This window comes from Melanerpes formicivorus, unplaced genomic scaffold, assembly GCF_026170545.1.
Source record: "Melanerpes formicivorus ecotype bairdi unplaced genomic scaffold, bMelFor1.0.p_v2 SCAF_43, whole genome shotgun sequence".
Lineage (NCBI taxonomy): Eukaryota > Metazoa > Chordata > Aves > Piciformes > Picidae > Melanerpes > Melanerpes formicivorus.
Genome location: NW_027142395.1, coordinates 2,055,538 through 2,072,850, shown reverse-complemented (window position 1 = coordinate 2,072,850; position 17,313 = coordinate 2,055,538). Strand labels below are relative to the sequence as shown.

At 45.2% G+C, this 17,313-nt stretch overlaps 1 protein-coding gene across 1 annotated transcript in view; it reads left to right on the top strand.

Annotated features, from left to right (window-relative positions):
• SOCS5 (suppressor of cytokine signaling 5) overlaps window positions 1-12,369 on the top strand; it is a 55,958-nt gene extending 43,589 nt beyond the window's left edge. The window contains exon 4 of the transcript XR_010989811.1: window positions 12,351-12,369. The gene's annotated coding sequence lies outside the window, so the exon portion shown is untranslated. The remainder of the gene's footprint in view (window positions 1-12,350) is intronic.
• Window positions 12,370-17,313: the final 4,944 nt, after the last annotated feature.

Genomic DNA, 17,313 nt, shown 5'->3' with positions numbered 1-17,313 from the left:
AGCTGCCCTCCCCACCCCCCCTCCTCTGTCTTGACAAAACTGCCTTTTGCATTTGCTTTACTCTTTTGTCTGATTTGAGGTGAGTTTTGTCTGTGCTAATTACTTTGTTCTTTCCAAAACTGCAGATGTTCATATCTGAATTGTCTCCTTTTATCTTGGATATTGAGGAATCTTGTGGTTTTTTTATTTGAACACTCTGAAACTGATTGCAAGGACCTTCCACAACAGAAGTCCAGGGCTCAGCTATTTTATCTAGAAGTTGTTTATTTAGAGCTGCTTGTGACACCATTTATAATGAAACTGAGAACCTGGAAATATTAAATGTGGTTTAAGTACCACCCACTAAAGCCTTTGGACAACTCTGATGGACTGGATGAGGAACACAGCTACCTGGAACTGCAATTGCATCCTTACTGAGGAGCATGCCGATGTGAGGGTGTAGTGGTTAGATGGTTTAATCCACCCACTAACATAAAGCACAGCTACACTCAGAGAAGCGAATGAAGCTGAATTTTACAAGCAATAATGAAATGCAATGAATATATACCAAATATACAGTATTGACAATATCATACAAGAATTTACAGGAGAGAACACAAGCACAGAAATCATCCTCGCAGGAGGATCCCACCTCAGGTTCCCCCCAGCCTCTCTCCCCCTTCCCTTTTTCTCTAGTTAATTAGACAAAAAGAGAAGAGTAGAAAAAGAATGCTAGGAGAATTCCAGGTGAGCTCAAAGCAGTCGTTAAGAAAGCTAGCAGCTTATCTTACCAGTTTCAGTCCAGGGTCATCATGCATGCATTCTGGCCAAGAAACAAAAGACCATCTGAGACAGAATGTAAGATCATAGAACTACATCCCACTCCTCTACTAATGAAATTCAGTTAGAATTATCTTCCTTGTGTTTTCCTTTTTATACCCAAGTGTTCAGCTAGAGAATTCTGCAGCTATCCTTTCTTAAAGGCCCATCCTAACCTGTCACAGAGGGCTTCCAGGAATGGTGTAGTTTCAGCAGAAGGGTGCCCTGCTCACTGCTTTCCTGAGAAATGCAGAGTCCTCCATCATGTAATTTGCTCAGGTGCAGGGGGCAGTATGGTTGTCTACCAAGTAAAGAATTTGTGGCAATGGATGTTGCACCTGGAAAAATGGCACTTCTGTGACCTGTGCTAGAAATGCATTTAATGTGATGAGAGAGGAACCGTATATGCTACATCTGCTCCAGACACAAGGTAAGCAAAGCGCACACAACTGTGCCTTGCGTAAGTGGTTGCAGGAGTACTTTGATACATTTCCAGTGGGATGTAGTAAATGTGAGCCTTGAAAGATGAAGACATTTTTATTAGTTTTCTGAAAAATTTGAAGCTTACCGAAGTCTTCCTTGAGAGGTTGCATTTCTGTGCCAAACCAATCTCTGAGAGGATAAGGGAAAGGCTAGGGAACTTCAGGCAAATGTCTTAAATTAAGCTTTTTGAACTGATCAGTAAATATAGTAGGCTGAACATGAGGCAGCAGTGTGCCCAGGTGGCCAAGAAGGCCAATGGCATCCTGGCCTGTATCAGAAATAGTGTGGCCAGCAGGAACAGGGAAGTCATTGTGCCCTGTACTCAGCACTGGTTAGGCCACACCTTGAGTCCTGTGTCCAGTTTGGGGCCCCTCAGTTTAGGAAAGATGTTGACTTGCTGGAAGGTGTCCAGAGAAGGGCAACAAAGCTGGGGAGGGGTTTGGAGCACAGCCCTGTGAGGAGAGGCTGAGGGAGCTGGAGTTGCTAAGCCTGGAGAAGAGGCTCAGGGGAGACCTTCTTGCTGTCTACAACTCCCTGAAGGGAGGTTATAGCCAGGAGGGGGTTGGTCTCTTCTCCCAGGCAACCAGCACCAGAACAAGAGGACACAGTCTCAAGCTTCACCAGAGGAGGTTCAGGCTGGATGCTATAAAGAAGTTCTTCATAGCAAGAGAGATTGGCCATTGGAATGTGCTGCCCAGGGAGGTGGTGCGGTCACCATCACTGGAGATGTTTAGGAAGAGACTGGATGGAGTGCTTGGTGCCATGGTTTAGTTGATTAGATGGTGTTTGGTGATAGGTTGGACTCAATGATGTCAAAGGTCTTTTCCAACCTGGTGAATTCTATTATATTCGATATGCAAAAGGTGTTTAAAACTTTCTAAAATGCTTTCAAGTGCAGAAAAACTCTGCCAAGGTGCATCTTCATTCTGTGACTTACTTAATGTGCTTGTGTGTATAACTTGGTAGAGTTAGATAATGGTTGGACCTGACTATCTTAAAGGTCTGTTCCAGCTGAAATGATTTTATTATATATATATATACACATATATATATATATATATATATACACATATATATATATATCTCCAGCTATTCCCTGCCAGAAGTTACTGTGTGGTTATTGTCGGTCAGCATACTTGAGGTGAAAGTCAGATGGTGTGCTCAGTCTGTGTGTGATGGGGTATTGGAACGTGGGGGGAAATGATGGGACTATGTAACATTCTGTAGGTGTGAACCAGACCTGAACTGGCATCTAGCCAACAATTTTTCTCAGGATAGCTTTTAGATCTACAAATACAGAATTTGAAGCTGCAGTTTTTAGTTGCATGCATTGTCCTGGTTTAATTGGTTCAATCTACAGTGATTTAATGCTGCTGTTGAGATCAAAAATTGGTATGAGTTTACAAGACAGACTTCAGGGAAAGCTTTGAGGTGGTGTTTTGTTTTATTTGGGGAACCTGTATAACTAGACTCAGAAGCAGTGGACTGGGTTGCACAGCACTGCCTATCTGTGTGTCAATGTGAATTAGAATGGAATAGACCAGACCAGACCAGGTTGGAAGAGACCTTCAATATCATCGTGTCCAACCTATCATCCAACACCATCTAATCAACTAAACCATGGCACCAAGCACCCCATCCAGTCTCCTCCTGAACACCTTCAGTGACGGTGACTCCACCACCTCCCCAGGCAGCCCGTTCCAATAGGCAATCACTCTCTCTGTGTAGAACTTCTTCCTAACCTTCAGCCTAATTGTTCATGGGTTATCTTCTGGGATACATCCCACATCCTTAGCACTAGAACCAGGCAGCTTGTCAAATTATTTCAGCTTTTGAAGCTGTTTCCATGTTATTTGCATGGAAGCTGTGGCATGAAGAAAGTGGCCACAGATGATGCAGACTCACTTACTTCCTCAAAATGTCCTACAGCATGGATTTGCTATCTGTGACCGTCTCTGTGAGGCCACAGTCCTTCAAGAACACAGCTTTGCTTTGTTCCCTGTTAGCATTAGGTCATTCATCCAAATAAAAGCTTCCTTGTGCATTTGTGGAGGAAAGATTGAGCCTCCATTATCCCTTAATCACTCGAGCTGAAGCCACATGTGGTACTGTTTGGTGCCTGTGTACTCATCCCCTGTCATATTACCTTGTTATGGGCTGACTCAGTTTGCTCTTTGTCCTAAGCAAATCAGCTGCTATTGCATGCCTGCGTTCCCTGGGGCTCCCAGGTCATCTGCAGGTATATATTTTCATGATGATACAACATGGTCATCCTGGAGCTGGCTTGTCACTGCAAAGACCTCAACTTCACACATTGGCCACAACAACCCCATGCAGTGCTACAGGCTGGGGTCAGAGTGGCTGGAGAACAGCCAGGCAGAAAGGGACCTGGGGGTACTGGTTGACAGATGGCTAAACATGAGCCAGCAGTGTGCCCAGGTGGCCAAGAAGGCCAATAGCATCCTAGCCTGTATCAGGAGTAGTGTGCCCAGCAGGAGCAGGAAGGTCATTGTGCCCTGTACTCAGCACTGGTTAGGACACACCTTGAGTCCTATGTCCAGTTCTGGGTCCCTCAGTTTAGGAAAGATGTTGAGTTGCTGGAAGGTGTCCAGAGAAGGGCAACAAAGCTGGGGAGGGGTTTGGAGCACAGCCCTGTGAGGAGAGGCTGAGGGAGCTGGGGTTGCTTAGCCTGGAGAAGAGGAGGCTCAGGGGAGACCTTCTTGCTGTCTACAACTCCCTGAAGGGAGGTTGTAGCCAGGTGGGGGTTGGTGTCTTCTCCCAAGCAAGCAGCACCAGAACAAGAGGACACAGTCTCAAGCTGTGTCAGGGGAGGTGTAGGCTGGATGTTAGGAAGAAGTTCTTCCCAGAAAGGGAGATTGGCCATTGGAATGTGCTGCCCATGGAGGTGGTGGAGTCGCCATCACTGGAGGTGTTTAAGAGACTGGATGGGGTGCTTGGTGTCATGGTTTAGTTGATTAGATGGTGTTGGGTGATAGCTTGGACTCAATGATCTTGAAGGTCTTTTCCAACCTGGTCTGGTCTGGTCTGGTCTATTCTATTCTGTTCTGTTCTGTTCTGTTCATACAGTGGCTAGAGTTTGAGCCTGCTGTCTTCCAACATGAGAAACCAGCCGTGAGAGATGCTGCAGGTAATTGTTCATTGTAGAAATTTCTCCCTCAGGACATATACCCTAAAGAGTTTTGACCATGATCCCAGCAATCACTCATGCAACAGAAAGACTTTTCAGCCTCACAGAGATGATTAAAACAGGTCATGCAAACATGAAGCACAGCAATTCACCTATGTGTTTTGTCACCCGAATGAGGTCCTATGTGTCTCTGTGCTTTGTGTGAATAATTATTACTAAAAAATATAGACATCTTTAAACACCAAGTTTTGGGTTGTTTTAAAGCTGCCATTGAGACAACATAATTCAGTCTTTTCTTTCATAGGATGATTGGCTTTTAATAGATTAGAGTTACTGTTCTGGGAATGATGCTGGTTGGTTTTGTTGAGGTTTTGTTTTTTCCTCATGTTTGTTTGTTGATGGTTATTTTGGTTCCCCCCCCCCCCCCTTTCCTTTTACATGTATTTAATTAAGCTTTTTGTAGCATTTACTTTGCCTGCAAATATTAAATGGGTAACACAGAGAAAACCTTTAGAAATTGTTTTTACAGTAATAAGTTGGGAGCTGTGACATTGAGAGCTTTACACTGCAAACTGGACATATCCATGTTCCTATTTATTAATGGGACTGCTCATCTTGGAATGGAATCTTCTATTCACAAATCCCATTTATTATGTGAAACAGTAATGTCCCTGAAAAGTTTAATCTGTGACAAGACACACTGAAACTACTTAGAGTACTGTAGTGTCTTGTGTTGTAAAAAGCAATGAAAAAAATCAAAGCAATCAGCCAATCTTTCTGTTATCAGAGCTAGAGATAAGGTTGGAAAAGACCTCAAAGATCGTCAAGTCCAACCTGTCACCAACACATCTTGCCTACTAAACCATGGCTTCAAGTGCCACATCCAATCCCTTTTGAACACCTCCACCACCTCCCTGGGCGGCACATTCCAATGGCTAACAACTCTCTCTGGGAAGAACTTTCTCCTCACCTCCAGCCTAAACCTCCCCTGGCACAGCTTGAGACTGTGTCCTCTTATTCTTTACATTGAATTGTGTTTGTGATAATGAAGGAAGTCAGACTGATCTAACCTTGGTTACCTCAAAGTACTGAAAGCCCCAATCATGTTTTTCAGGTTTGAAGGTTTTGAAAATAATTTTGAAGGCCATCTGCATTGTTTTCAGATTTTGAAGTCTCCTGAAGACAGGGAGGCCTGAAAATAATGTATTAATCAGATTAAAATCATATTAATCTCCAGATTAGATACCTTAAAGAGGTATCTAGGTGGTTAAACTAGAAGATAATCTTAGAGCTCTGCTGAATGATTTGAAGTTGAAGAGAAAATACCTAGTAAGTGTGGAGATAAGCAGAGAAGGACATTGAGACTCTTGAATGTGTTCAGAGAAGGGCAACGAGGCTGGGGGAGAGGCCTCAAGCACAGCCCTGTGAGGAGAGGCTGAGGGAGCTGGGGTTGCTTAGCCTGCAGAAGAGGAGGCTCAGGGGAGACCTTATTGCTCTCTACAACTACCTGAAGGGAGGCTGTAGCCAGGTGGGAGTTGGTCTCTTCTCCCAGGCAACCAGCACCAGAACAGGAGGACACAGTCTCAAGCTGTGCCAGGGGAAGTTTAGGCTGGAGGTGAGGAGAAAGTTCTTCCCAGAAAGAGTAATTTGACATTGGAATGTGCTGCCCAGGGAGCTGGTGGAGTCACCATCCCTGGAGGTTTTCAAGAGGGGATTGGACATGGCACTTGGTGCCATGGTTTAGTAGTCATGAGGTGTTGGGTGACAGGTTGGACTTGATGATCTTTGAGCTCTTTCCCAACCTTATTGATTCTATGATTCTGTGGTAAGTGGTGCTGTTGTAAGGTTGCCTATTACCGTGGCTACATGAGCTGAATGCTGGCAACAGCTGTTTTCTAGATTCTCAGATAATGAAATCCCCATGAATTCCAGCTTCTTTGAAATACCTTGAGGGAAGCCAAGGAATGCTGAATGAGTGCAGTATGTATTGCTCCAGCAAAGTCACTTTTTTACCAGTCGCAGGCTGCCCAGGGAGGTTGTGGAGTATTCTTCTCTGGAAAAAAATCAAAACCTGCCTGGATATGTTCCTGTGTGACCTACTCTAGGCAATCCTGCTCTGGCAGTGAGTTTGGACTAGATAATATTTTGAGGTCCCTTCCAGGCCCTAACATTCTGTGATTCATCAAAGTCTCTGGGGAAGCCTTCCCTGTGGGCACCTTGGAACAGCCTTTCTCAAAGCTTCAAGCCCTCTTTACCTGTCAGGTATGTGAGTCCAGCCAGGCAAAATCACATTCTGGGCAATTTCAATGGGATGAAAAAGGCGCAGCTCAGGAGCTGTTGTATCTAGGCAGGTTTTTAAGCTAGTAGTAGCAGTAGTGAGTCCTTCAGGAGATCATTTTGCTACCAGAAGAGGCTGAGAGCATAATACATCTACAACTGTTAGTTTGGACTACTCCTTCCTGCCTCACTTCACTTTGACTATTTAAAACTGCTAAAACCCAAGGTGCTGGGGCAGTTACCAACTGGACAAGGAGCACCACAACTTCACCCAAAGATGCTGGATGCTCTTGTTCCTTCACATCAATCCTCTTATTTGACATCTCCTCTAGATTGATGGTTTCATTGAATCACTAGGGTAGTTACAGCACAGCTTTTTTTCCCTGTGGGGTGCTTACTGGAAAGCCTCTTTAGTTGATTAGATGGTGTTGGATGATTGGTTGGACACGATGATCTTGAAGGTCTCTTCCAACCTGGTTCATTCTATTCTATTCTCTGAGTGGTCAACCTGCCATGAAGATTTCATGCCAGCCCCTTCCAAGGATTTCTTCAGATGCATGTCTGGAAATGAGCTGAGTACAAGGCTGTTTGCTTCACGTTGCCTGTCTTTACATCATGGAACTCTGAAGACTCAGTTGCTGCCAAAAGTGTTCTCTGCTTCAACAGTTTACTTCAACAGTTTACTTCAACAGTTATTTTCTTCTGATTCTTTGCTGTGCCCAACTTTTACAGATTTATTTTGTTCTTCAGAACATTGTAATTCTAATGGTGAGTTCTGTTCCTTCTGTAAGTTAGAAAGGAGGGGACAGATGAGGCTAGAGTTTGCTAAATGTTACTTCATATGACTACATCAACTGGTCCAAGGCCTGCCCTGACAGGGAGGGATGGCAAGTTGCATCTCTAAGGGATATCTTTCATAGTTGGTGGATCTTGTTGCACTGACCAGGCTTTTAATATAAAAAACTGAATGTATTGGAAAATGTTATTTCCCTTTCAGTTGAACATGTACAGCTGTGTGCTGGTACCAGAAAATGCCACATTTTTCTTCTACAGTTTGAACAGGAAATAATTGTGGTTTCTGAGATCCCACTTTGAAGCAGCAGTTGTTTATAGCTGGCTGACTTTAATAGCTGTAATTGTATGTGCAGTCCAGCTCCAGCTGTGCACTGGGCACCATGAGTCACTGTCCAGAAACATTCCTTAGGATCAAACCTCTCTTAAAAGAGGTGGCTCTAAAATATTTCTGGATATCCTCTGCCCTATTATTGGGCAGTCCCCTTCTGGTCAGGCAGCTGTGTTGTGGCTCTTTCAGATAGTTCTCCTGGAGTTTGCCTAGAGACATCCTTCATTTGCACAGTCCCAAGCTGGAGTCAGGAGCAGAGGAGTGAGCTGTCCCTGGGGAGCCACAGCTTGGCCAGTGGTGGACCTGTGCAGTGAGCTCAGCCCCAAGCACAGCGAACGAATGTGCATGCTGCACGTGGGCCGCTGCCCGAGCTGCTGGCGTCACCCCGCAGCTTCTCCTGAAGGCGTGTGCAGGCCTGGGGAGCCCTCCCACCCCTGCTGCTTGCCCAGTTTGTGCAGACCTCAGAGCTCTGCATCTTGGTGCAGTTGCTCCAGCATTCTTCCTTGTAGATTAATTTGCTGTAAACACCAACCAAGAACTCCAGCTGTGGTTTAAATATTCTTGTACTGCGTTGTGATAAATCACACCAGGCTTTGTAAATCCCTTTCTACACAGAATCATAGAATCAATGAGGTTGGAAAAGAGCTCAAAGATCATCACGTCCAACCTGTCACCCAACACCTCATGACTACTAAACTATGGCTTCAAGCAACATGTCCAATGCCCTCTTGAACACCTCCAGGGATGGTGACTCCAACACCTCCCTGGGCAGCACATTCCAATGGCTAACAACTCTCTCTGGGAAGAACTTTCTCCTCACCTCCAGCCTAAACTTTCCCTGGCACAGCTTGAGACTGTGTCCTCTTATTCTGGTGCTGGTTGCTTGGGAGAAGAGACCAACTCCCACCTGGCTACAACCTCCCTTCAGGGAGTTGTAGAGAGCAATAAGGTCTCCCCTGATCCTCCTCTTCTGCAGGCTAAACAACTCAAACTGGTTTATTGAACAGCTCAGTATTGCCTGGTGTGGCTGTAAAAGTAAAGAAACTGAGGCATAAGAGTGGAACTCACTTTGTGTTGCCAAGTGACCAGTAATAAAGATGGGTAAAAGGGGTTTTTCCACTTCTGTTCCCAGTGGCTATTGCTATGCTGTCAATAAAGTTTGAATAAATATTTTTAACGTTTCTTTAATGATAATAAATGCCTTCTTATTTCATGCATGTCCTGCCCACATAGTATATTTACATATTACATGTAGTTGGAAGGTATTATTAGAGACCCCTGTTCAGGCACCTGAGTCATAGCACCTTAAACATGCCACCATAAATAGGCACATTTGAGACTGCTTGTGACGTGATGCCTCAGCCTGTACATCAAAGGCTCTGGCTCCTAATGAGAGCTAGGGCAGATGTGAAAGTGAAACTTCTTTCTTACAACAAAATCCTCTCTGCTTGACCACTGGCAGGTGTTTGCACAGGCTTGGGAGCTGAAGCTGTCCTTCAGTCTGCTGCTGAATCATTGAAATAGAATGAAGATCACCTTCGAGTTAAAACACTCACAAGACATTGTCTAAATGGTGGGACCTAGGGATCTGTTGCTACAGTGCCAACATGACTCTCCACCCTGTCTGTCCATGTCAGTAATGCTGGAGGCTAACTGCTGGTGCTTTGGGAGATGCTCAGCTGCGAAGCACTAGCTCTCTGGAAACCAGCTGGCCAAAGGCAGAAGTTGGGCACTTCCATCTGATATTGTTATGTGCTGAGGCACACAGAAAGTGAAGAAATAGCTGTTTTAAGGTATCTCAAGCAGTAGGTCTGAAAACAGTCTCTGGTGCTACCCTTGTCTGTACTAATGTCTATTTGAATTTGCAAGTGCAAATGTCCAAGAAATGTTGAATCTTCCTTGCCTAAGCTGGGAATGTGGCTCAGGTGCTAAGTGAGTTACCTGATGCTTTGGAAGGTCTGTGACTGTATGTGTGAAACGTGCCTACTCAGCATAACCTGAGGCCCAATCATGCAGGATCAGACGTGTGTGAATCCACCATCCAGCACTGAATAGTGTGTGGAGCAAGCTACTGTGGAGGCAGGCTGTGTGTGCTATAGTGGATGTGTGCCTTGAATTCACAGTTTTCTGGTAAGCCTGAACAGATTACACTGGATAAACAAGTTGTGGGAAAACACAGACAATAGTTGTCCACCTGGACAGAAGCTGAGTGATAAAGAGAGAGATTTCTTTTTCCTATATTGTTACTGAGTATATTTGTTCCATAATTGAACCATGCACCTGCTCTGCTTAAGAAGTCATTCTACAGCTCATCAGATCTGATTTAGTTGTTGGGACTGCAAAGAGAGGTTTGTTGGTGACTATAGAAAGATCAGTAGCAGTCCTGGAAGGTGGCTGAATTTGGAATTTGTCTTGTGACAAATTGCCAGCCACATATGATGCAGAGCAGGAGGTTACAGGCAGAGGGAATCTTAATCTCAGTTATTAAACATGGAATCACTTATCTGCTTGTGTTCTGGGCCCCGCAGTTTAGGAAAGATGTTGACTTGCTGGAAGGTGTCCAGAGAAGGGCAACAAAGCTCGGGAGGGGTTTGGAGCACAGCCCTGTGAGGAGAGGCTGAGGGAGCTGGGGTTGCTTAGCCTGGAGAAGAGGAGGCTCAGAGGAGACCTCATTGCCATCTACAACTGCCTGAAGGGAGGTTGTAGCCGGGTGGGGGTTGGTCTCTTCTCCCAGGCAACCAGCACCAGAACAAGAGGACACAGTCTCAAGCTGTGCCAGGGGAGGTTTAGGCTGGAAGAAGTTCTTCCCAGAAAGAGAGATTGGCCTTTGGAATGTGCTGCCCAGAGAGGTGCTGGAGTCACCATCCCTGGAGGTGTTTAAAAAGAGCATGGGTGAGGCACTTGGTGCCATGGTTTAGTTGATTAGATGGTGTTGGGTGATAGGTTGGACTTGATCATCTCAAAGGTCTTTTCCAACCTGGTTAATTCTGTATTCTGAGGCATGTACAGCAATTAGATTCCAGAAATGCAGAGCAGAGAATCTCAGAACTTCTCCCCTGAACTTCTTTATTGCTGTGTTGTAGAATCCTCAGCATTACAGAGTCTGAGTTCCACTTGCAGAAGTCCTGGAAGCCCTTAACAGACAAAGCAGCTAACAGAAGTCCCAAGCATATCCCTCACAGCATCCCTAGACCAAAACCCTAGCCAGAAGAAGTAGCTAATTAACAAAAGCAGAAGTCCCTAGCAGCCCTAACTGAAGCTGTTCCTACCTAAGTCCCTAACCCGAGAGAGAGAGCAAGAGAGCAGGAGTGACTGAGTGGCTGTTTATATATTCTTTGTTATCAAACCTTTAAACAGTAAAACACAACCACATATATAAGCTAAAATCTTTTCCTGATAACAGGTGCCAGCATGTCAAGGAGGTGGATTCTGCAGCATGGCATTCACCTGGGCATAGAAGGAGATCAGGAGACCTGCCCTTCCTGAATTCACGTTGGCTAGTTCTTATCCCTTGGCCATCCTGCAGGTGCACTGTGATTGCCCCCAAGATGATCTGCTCCATAATCTTTCCTGGCACTGAGGTCAGGCTGAGAGGCCTGGAGTTTCCAGGTTCCTCCGTCCGACCCTTCTTGTGGATGGGCATCATATTGGCCAGTTTCCAGTCACCTGGGACCTCTCTGGTGAGCCAGGACTGGTGGTCAATGGTGGAGAGAGGCTTGGCAGCTCATCTGCCAGCTCTCTCGGCACCCTAGGATGGATCCTATCCGCTCCCATGGACTTGCTTGTATCCAAGTAGCTCAACAAGTCCCTAATAACTTCCTCATGGATTTCAGGGGGACTCTACTGCTCCCTGACCCCATCTACCAGTTCAGGAGACCAGTTGTCGTGAAGTCCTCCTGCATGACTGTTGAAAATGGAGGCAAAGAAAGTATTTAGAATCTCAGCCTTTTCTTCATCTTTAGTTACAGTGTTCCCCTCCAAGTCCAATAAAGAGTGGAGGTTCTTCTTGCCCTCTTTTAGCATTAATATATTTATAAAAATGCTTTTTGTTGTCTTTCACAGAAGTGGCCAGGTTAAGTTCATGCACTCTGCCTGTGCCCAGCAGCTGCCCTTAAAACAGTGGCTGCAACCGGCAGGCAGGCTGGACTTGATTCCTCTAACATTCTGTGATTTATGTATTGAAGTATATATATTGCAGTTCTAGTGTTGTTCCTACTCTGTGCACGGGAAAAGGAACGGTGGATGCGTCCCGAGGAAAGGAGTTAAGAGGTATGTTAACCATTCCTCTGATTCCTGCTTTGTAGCCCCTCGAGTCTTTTCTAACTGCTTTTACCTAGCAGTAGTTAACAAACTGAAACCCTTCTCCAGGGTGGTGCTGACATGCCAGTTCTCTGGTTTGGATAATTATTTCTGAGGTCCCACAGGAAAGAACAGCACAATCTGCTGCAGATCACAGGAAAGATAGGCTCCTGTGACAGATGGGGTAGTTTTGTTTGACTGCTTCATATGTTTCCTCCATAGATCTTTCTGCTTGTCTTGAAACCATTGCCTGGCTGTGCTGTGCTGTAAATCCCTGGGGCCATGACGAAGGAACCACTTGGTCTAGATAAACTCTACTTAACACGCTTATTCAGATGGAGGTCGATTGGCTTTGTCCTTTCCCCAAGAGCCAAGACCGAAGAATTGCTGAAAAGCTGCAACATTATCAAGTGGGTGAGTGCTTTCATTGTCAATCTGTAAATCCTGTTAACCCCTATTTATAAGAGATGAATGGAAGCCCTGCAAGCCCACCTTCTCATGAACCATCGGTCCCATTCATCCTACAGATATAATGCAATTACAGCTTTCTCCCTTTTAAATGTAAGAGCATTTATCTGCCAGTCCTCAAACCGAAGTGTTTCTCCATGATCTGAGAAGAGCTGTCTAGATGGTTAACAAATGCAGTTACAAAACATCACTTTGAAGAGATGTTCTTGTCTGTGCTTTTAAAACGAACAGCAGCCTTGATTTTACATCAGCTTCAGGGAGACAGCACCTGAATGCAGGAGTTTGGGTTTGGGAAGCTGTCTGCAGAACGAGTGCCTATAGTTCTATTTCTTCCAGAAATTTTCACTGCATTATTGCATACAAACCTCATTTAAAGAACTTTACTGAGGCAACACATTCAAGCCTTCATTGTTTGGAGATGTCAGCAAGGAGATTATCTGTTTGACATTAATTATTCCAGTTGTGTCTCTGTGTATCATAATTGCCCTGATTTATTTGGTCACAGTTCATTTTCTGCAGCATCCCCTTGCCTGCTCAGTGGTCGTGGTACTGAGGTTGAACCCAGACTGTGTAGCAGATGGGGCTGTGGTATATCAGACCTGTGCTTGGGCTGTCACAGGCACCCAACCAGCCTGGAGCTGGAACAGTAGTGGGGCTAGTGGGGCAGGGGCACTGACAGTCCTCTGGCCACAGGTGGAAACTGCTGCCCTTGTTGGCCCTCTGAGTATGGGCAGCTGTTTCATGAGGAACAGGGGTCAGCATTTTCTTAATGTGTATCAGCTAAAAAATTGTCACAAACATTTGGACTTGTTTCACATTGGAAAAATATGGAGATGTCAAATACAAATTCTGGTGACTTTAGCCCAGCCTTGACCCCATACCTTCATCACCCAGCCATGGATGCCTTGCAGGCATAATCAGACCTGGTAATGGATGAAAACAAGCTGCCACTGACTGGCAGAAAGCTTACCCAGAAGCTTCTCTTCCACCTCTGTGAGTCCAGATCTTCATTCCCAGCAAGTTCTATTCCCCATCCTTTTCCGTTTTCCCTCCCTTCATTTTTTCGCTGTTCCTGCTAGCTCCCAAAGGCAGAGCCATTTTGGGAGGAAATCTCTGTCTTTTGCTCTCTTCTCTTAGGTCTCTTTACCTATCCAGAGCTCTAGACCATACCTGTTCCTTATTCCCAAGCTCCTTGATTTTCAGCTGTGTATCTTGCTGCTGTAGGTCTGTGTCCACACTCCTTCAGAGCTGAAAGCGATCTGTATTCCTGGGGCTCTGCAGGAGATGAGGAACCTCCTGCCTACAGCAGAAATAACAGGCAACTGCAATTTCCACAAGCCTTTACTGAGCCCTTAGCTGCAGTTTTTCCTTATTCTGTGATCTGGCCAAAGCTGGGTAGATTTTAATAGGGATAGACACTTTACTATCACAAAGGCCAAATTTCAGAATTCCACTTCTGAAGCTGGAAATCCTCATATAAAAGGTTGTCTGGATTTATTTAACATGTGCCAAGAAGTATATTTCCCCCTTAATAATATTCCTGGAAATGGCTGAACTGTTTTGACTAAAGCAGAAGCCAAACTGTTTGGAATCAAATTCTCAGTGCTAAACTTTGGCAAATGAGTCACATATCACTCTCTGTCATTGACAGGCTGAGCATCATGGCAGAAGGGAGCAGAAGTGGCATTGCTGATTGGCAAGCCGACTTCAGTCAACAAGTGTTGCTTTAAGAAACTGCCTGCTTGAAGCCAGTGAGGACCATCCCTGTGGTCATTAGCCCAATGTGCTGTGTGGTTTGTACCTTTGTCTTAAATAGTGAACACAGCAGCCTAGAAGCATTAGTGCTGCTACCAGCTATCTTGAACTGCTTAAATCTGCCCTTCAAGCCACCAGGCTCCCTCTTCTCTTTCTTTATCACTCCTGGGCTTGAGGCCGGGTCTGTATGTGGAGTGTATAGAAATGTATTGGAGTTTGGCCTGAAGTCATTTATATTGCCACCTTGGTGCTCATCTCCCACTTTGGAATTCCATCTGCAGAACCTCTCTGTGTCAAACAAGAGTGTTGTTCATGGATGTTTCACCACAGTGTTCTATCTTTTGGGTTGAGGTCTTACTGTTGTGATGTAAATGAGGACAAGACTCCTTCTCTTTTCTCTCCTGTAGGCCCTGGCTACTTCCTCTGCTTTTAGGCCCTGAGGCATAATGACATAAAGCTTCTCCTCTTCTTCCTGGGAACATGTCCAGAGAAGGGCAAAAAAGCTGGGGAAGGTTTTAGAGCACAGCCCTATGAGGAGAGGCTGAGGGAGCTGGGGGTGCTTAGCCTGGAGAAGAGGAGGCTCAGGGGAGACCTTATTGCTCTCTGCAACTACCTGAAGGAAGGTTGTAGCCAGGAGGGCATTGGTCTCTTCTCCCAGGCAACCAGCACCAGAACAAGAGGGCACAGTCTCAAGATGTGCCAGGGGAGGTTTGAGCTGTCTGTTAGGAAGAAATTCTTCCCAGAAAGAGAGATTGGCCATTGGAATGTGCTGCCCAGGGAGGTGGTGGAGTCACCATCACTGGAGGTGTTTAGGAAGAGACTGGATGGGGTGCTTGATGCCATGGTTTAGTTGATTAGATGGTGTTGGGTGATATGTTGGACTCGATGATCTCCAAGGTCTTTTCCAACCTGGTTAATTCTATTCTATTATATATATAATGCTTTGGTACATAACTGGACTGTGAAATACTCTGGCACTTACCAAGCTGGCTTTGTCGCAGACAATACTGTTTTATTTTGGGAGCAGAGATGAAGCCTCTCTCGCTAGAATTTCTTAGTAATTTAAAATAAAAATGAATAAACAAATGACTGAACAAGAAAAACCTATTATACTCTTAAAAAATGGTGTGCCTGCTGACCTCAGCACCCCAAGCTAGATTATCATGCTCTTTCCAAGCTTGTGCTGTGCAAGTCCTTTCCATAGCTTCGCTTGCTGCTCAGCAGTTTTCTCTGATACTGGTACCAGAGCATGGGCCCAGTACTTTCATGAGCTGCAGAGCTGCCAATACATCTTCTGCTGGATGTGGTGTTTGCATGCTGTGGCTTTGGGCACAGGGTACCTCGGTGTTAGTGTGAGGCTAATAATAGACAAAGACAAATTCAGAAGGTACTTATTTTTTTCCCTGGGGAACAGGACAGGTCTTTGTATTTCCTACCTTTAAATATGCAGTTCCCTTGTGGGCTTGACTGCATAGCAAATACAGTATGAGACTCATCCTTGCCTTTTTTTTTCCTTTTTTTTTTCTTCTTCTCTCCTTGATGTTCTCCTTTCCCTTCTCAGTTGTTTTCTGCCTGTTCTCTCCAAGGCTCATGTTTTTGCAGCACATTATTGTTTATCACTAAGGCAAGGTAACGGGCAAGAAGCAACTGCTGTGCTAGGTAGCCTAAACTGACCCTGCCGCTGCTTTGGTAGGAGAAAGAAGCTGTTTCAGAACAGCACAGCTGTCCTGAGTGTGCCTCTGGGCTTCATGCACACAAGGACTGCTCAGAGTTGCTCCTTGACCCTGCGCCGTCTCTGTGACCTCTGCCACTCTGACTGATAACAGTGAGTGCAGTTTGTGTTGGGGCTTTGTTCTCCACTCTACAGAGAGAAACATTAAACTGCAGAATGACTAAGTGCCTATTCAAAGGCCACATAATGAATCAGGGAGTGAACAACCCCCAGCAGCTCCAGGCCCCCTTCTCTCTGCAGAACAATGCCTCTTTTCCTGTATCAATATGTGCATGTAGTGTATGTTGCGCAGATAATTATGTATTTTGGAATAAATCTGAATATTAATATTCATGTGGTAGTGATACCACTATCCTCTGGGCTCTGTAAATAGCAACACCATAGTAATGTGAATTATTCGTTTTATGCAAGCCCCTGGCCAGTGAAATGGCTTGTCAAAGCAGCAGAAAATTGCTTCATAAAAGTTTGACAGCTACATTAATTATAGATGTCAGTCAAAGGATCCTAAGGGATTTGTTGCCACTGTTACAATGCCTGAACAATTTAATATGCTGCAAAGTTATTTTCTTGCCACTCCTTTCACTAAAAAAATGGCCACCAATAACTTTTGTCAAACAGTCTGAGAAAATTGTGTGAACATCTGGGATTTTCCTGGGTGTCTGGGCTGGAGGTGTTCCAGGCTCACTTGGCTGAGAGAAGTTAACACAGCACTTACAGTAGATGTGGTCAGAAACACGGGGCACACAAACTTAATTACTACATAATCCCCAGAGCAGGCTGAGGCTGTGAACATGGCACAGTGAGTTAAAGAGGAAAGGTTACACTAAAGAGAAGGAATTCAATCACTTAACCTGCTTTTGGTCTGCTTTTGCCAGATACCAGGTATTTAGGCTCCTCTGTCCCAGGTCTCCATCAAGGCTGGGACTGGCCCTTTAAATTATCTCAGTTATTTTCTGAAATATGGGGGTTGGTAAGGTCCTGCTCTCAGTGGACTAGCTTGAGAACTGGGGAAGAGTTCTCTGTTTCATGTTCTTTTTTCCAGCTTGCTCTCCTTTGTGAGTGTGTCAAAACTCAGGCATCAGTTATCACTTCAGTCTGGTGTAACTGGGGACATGGGAGGGCGAGCGAGTGACCGTTTCCCCAGGAGGCTTGGAGGATAGGGAAGAAAGTCTAAAGCCAGAAAGGGTTGAGCAGGGGACTTTGACAAGAGCAACAGAAAGGCAAAGGCTG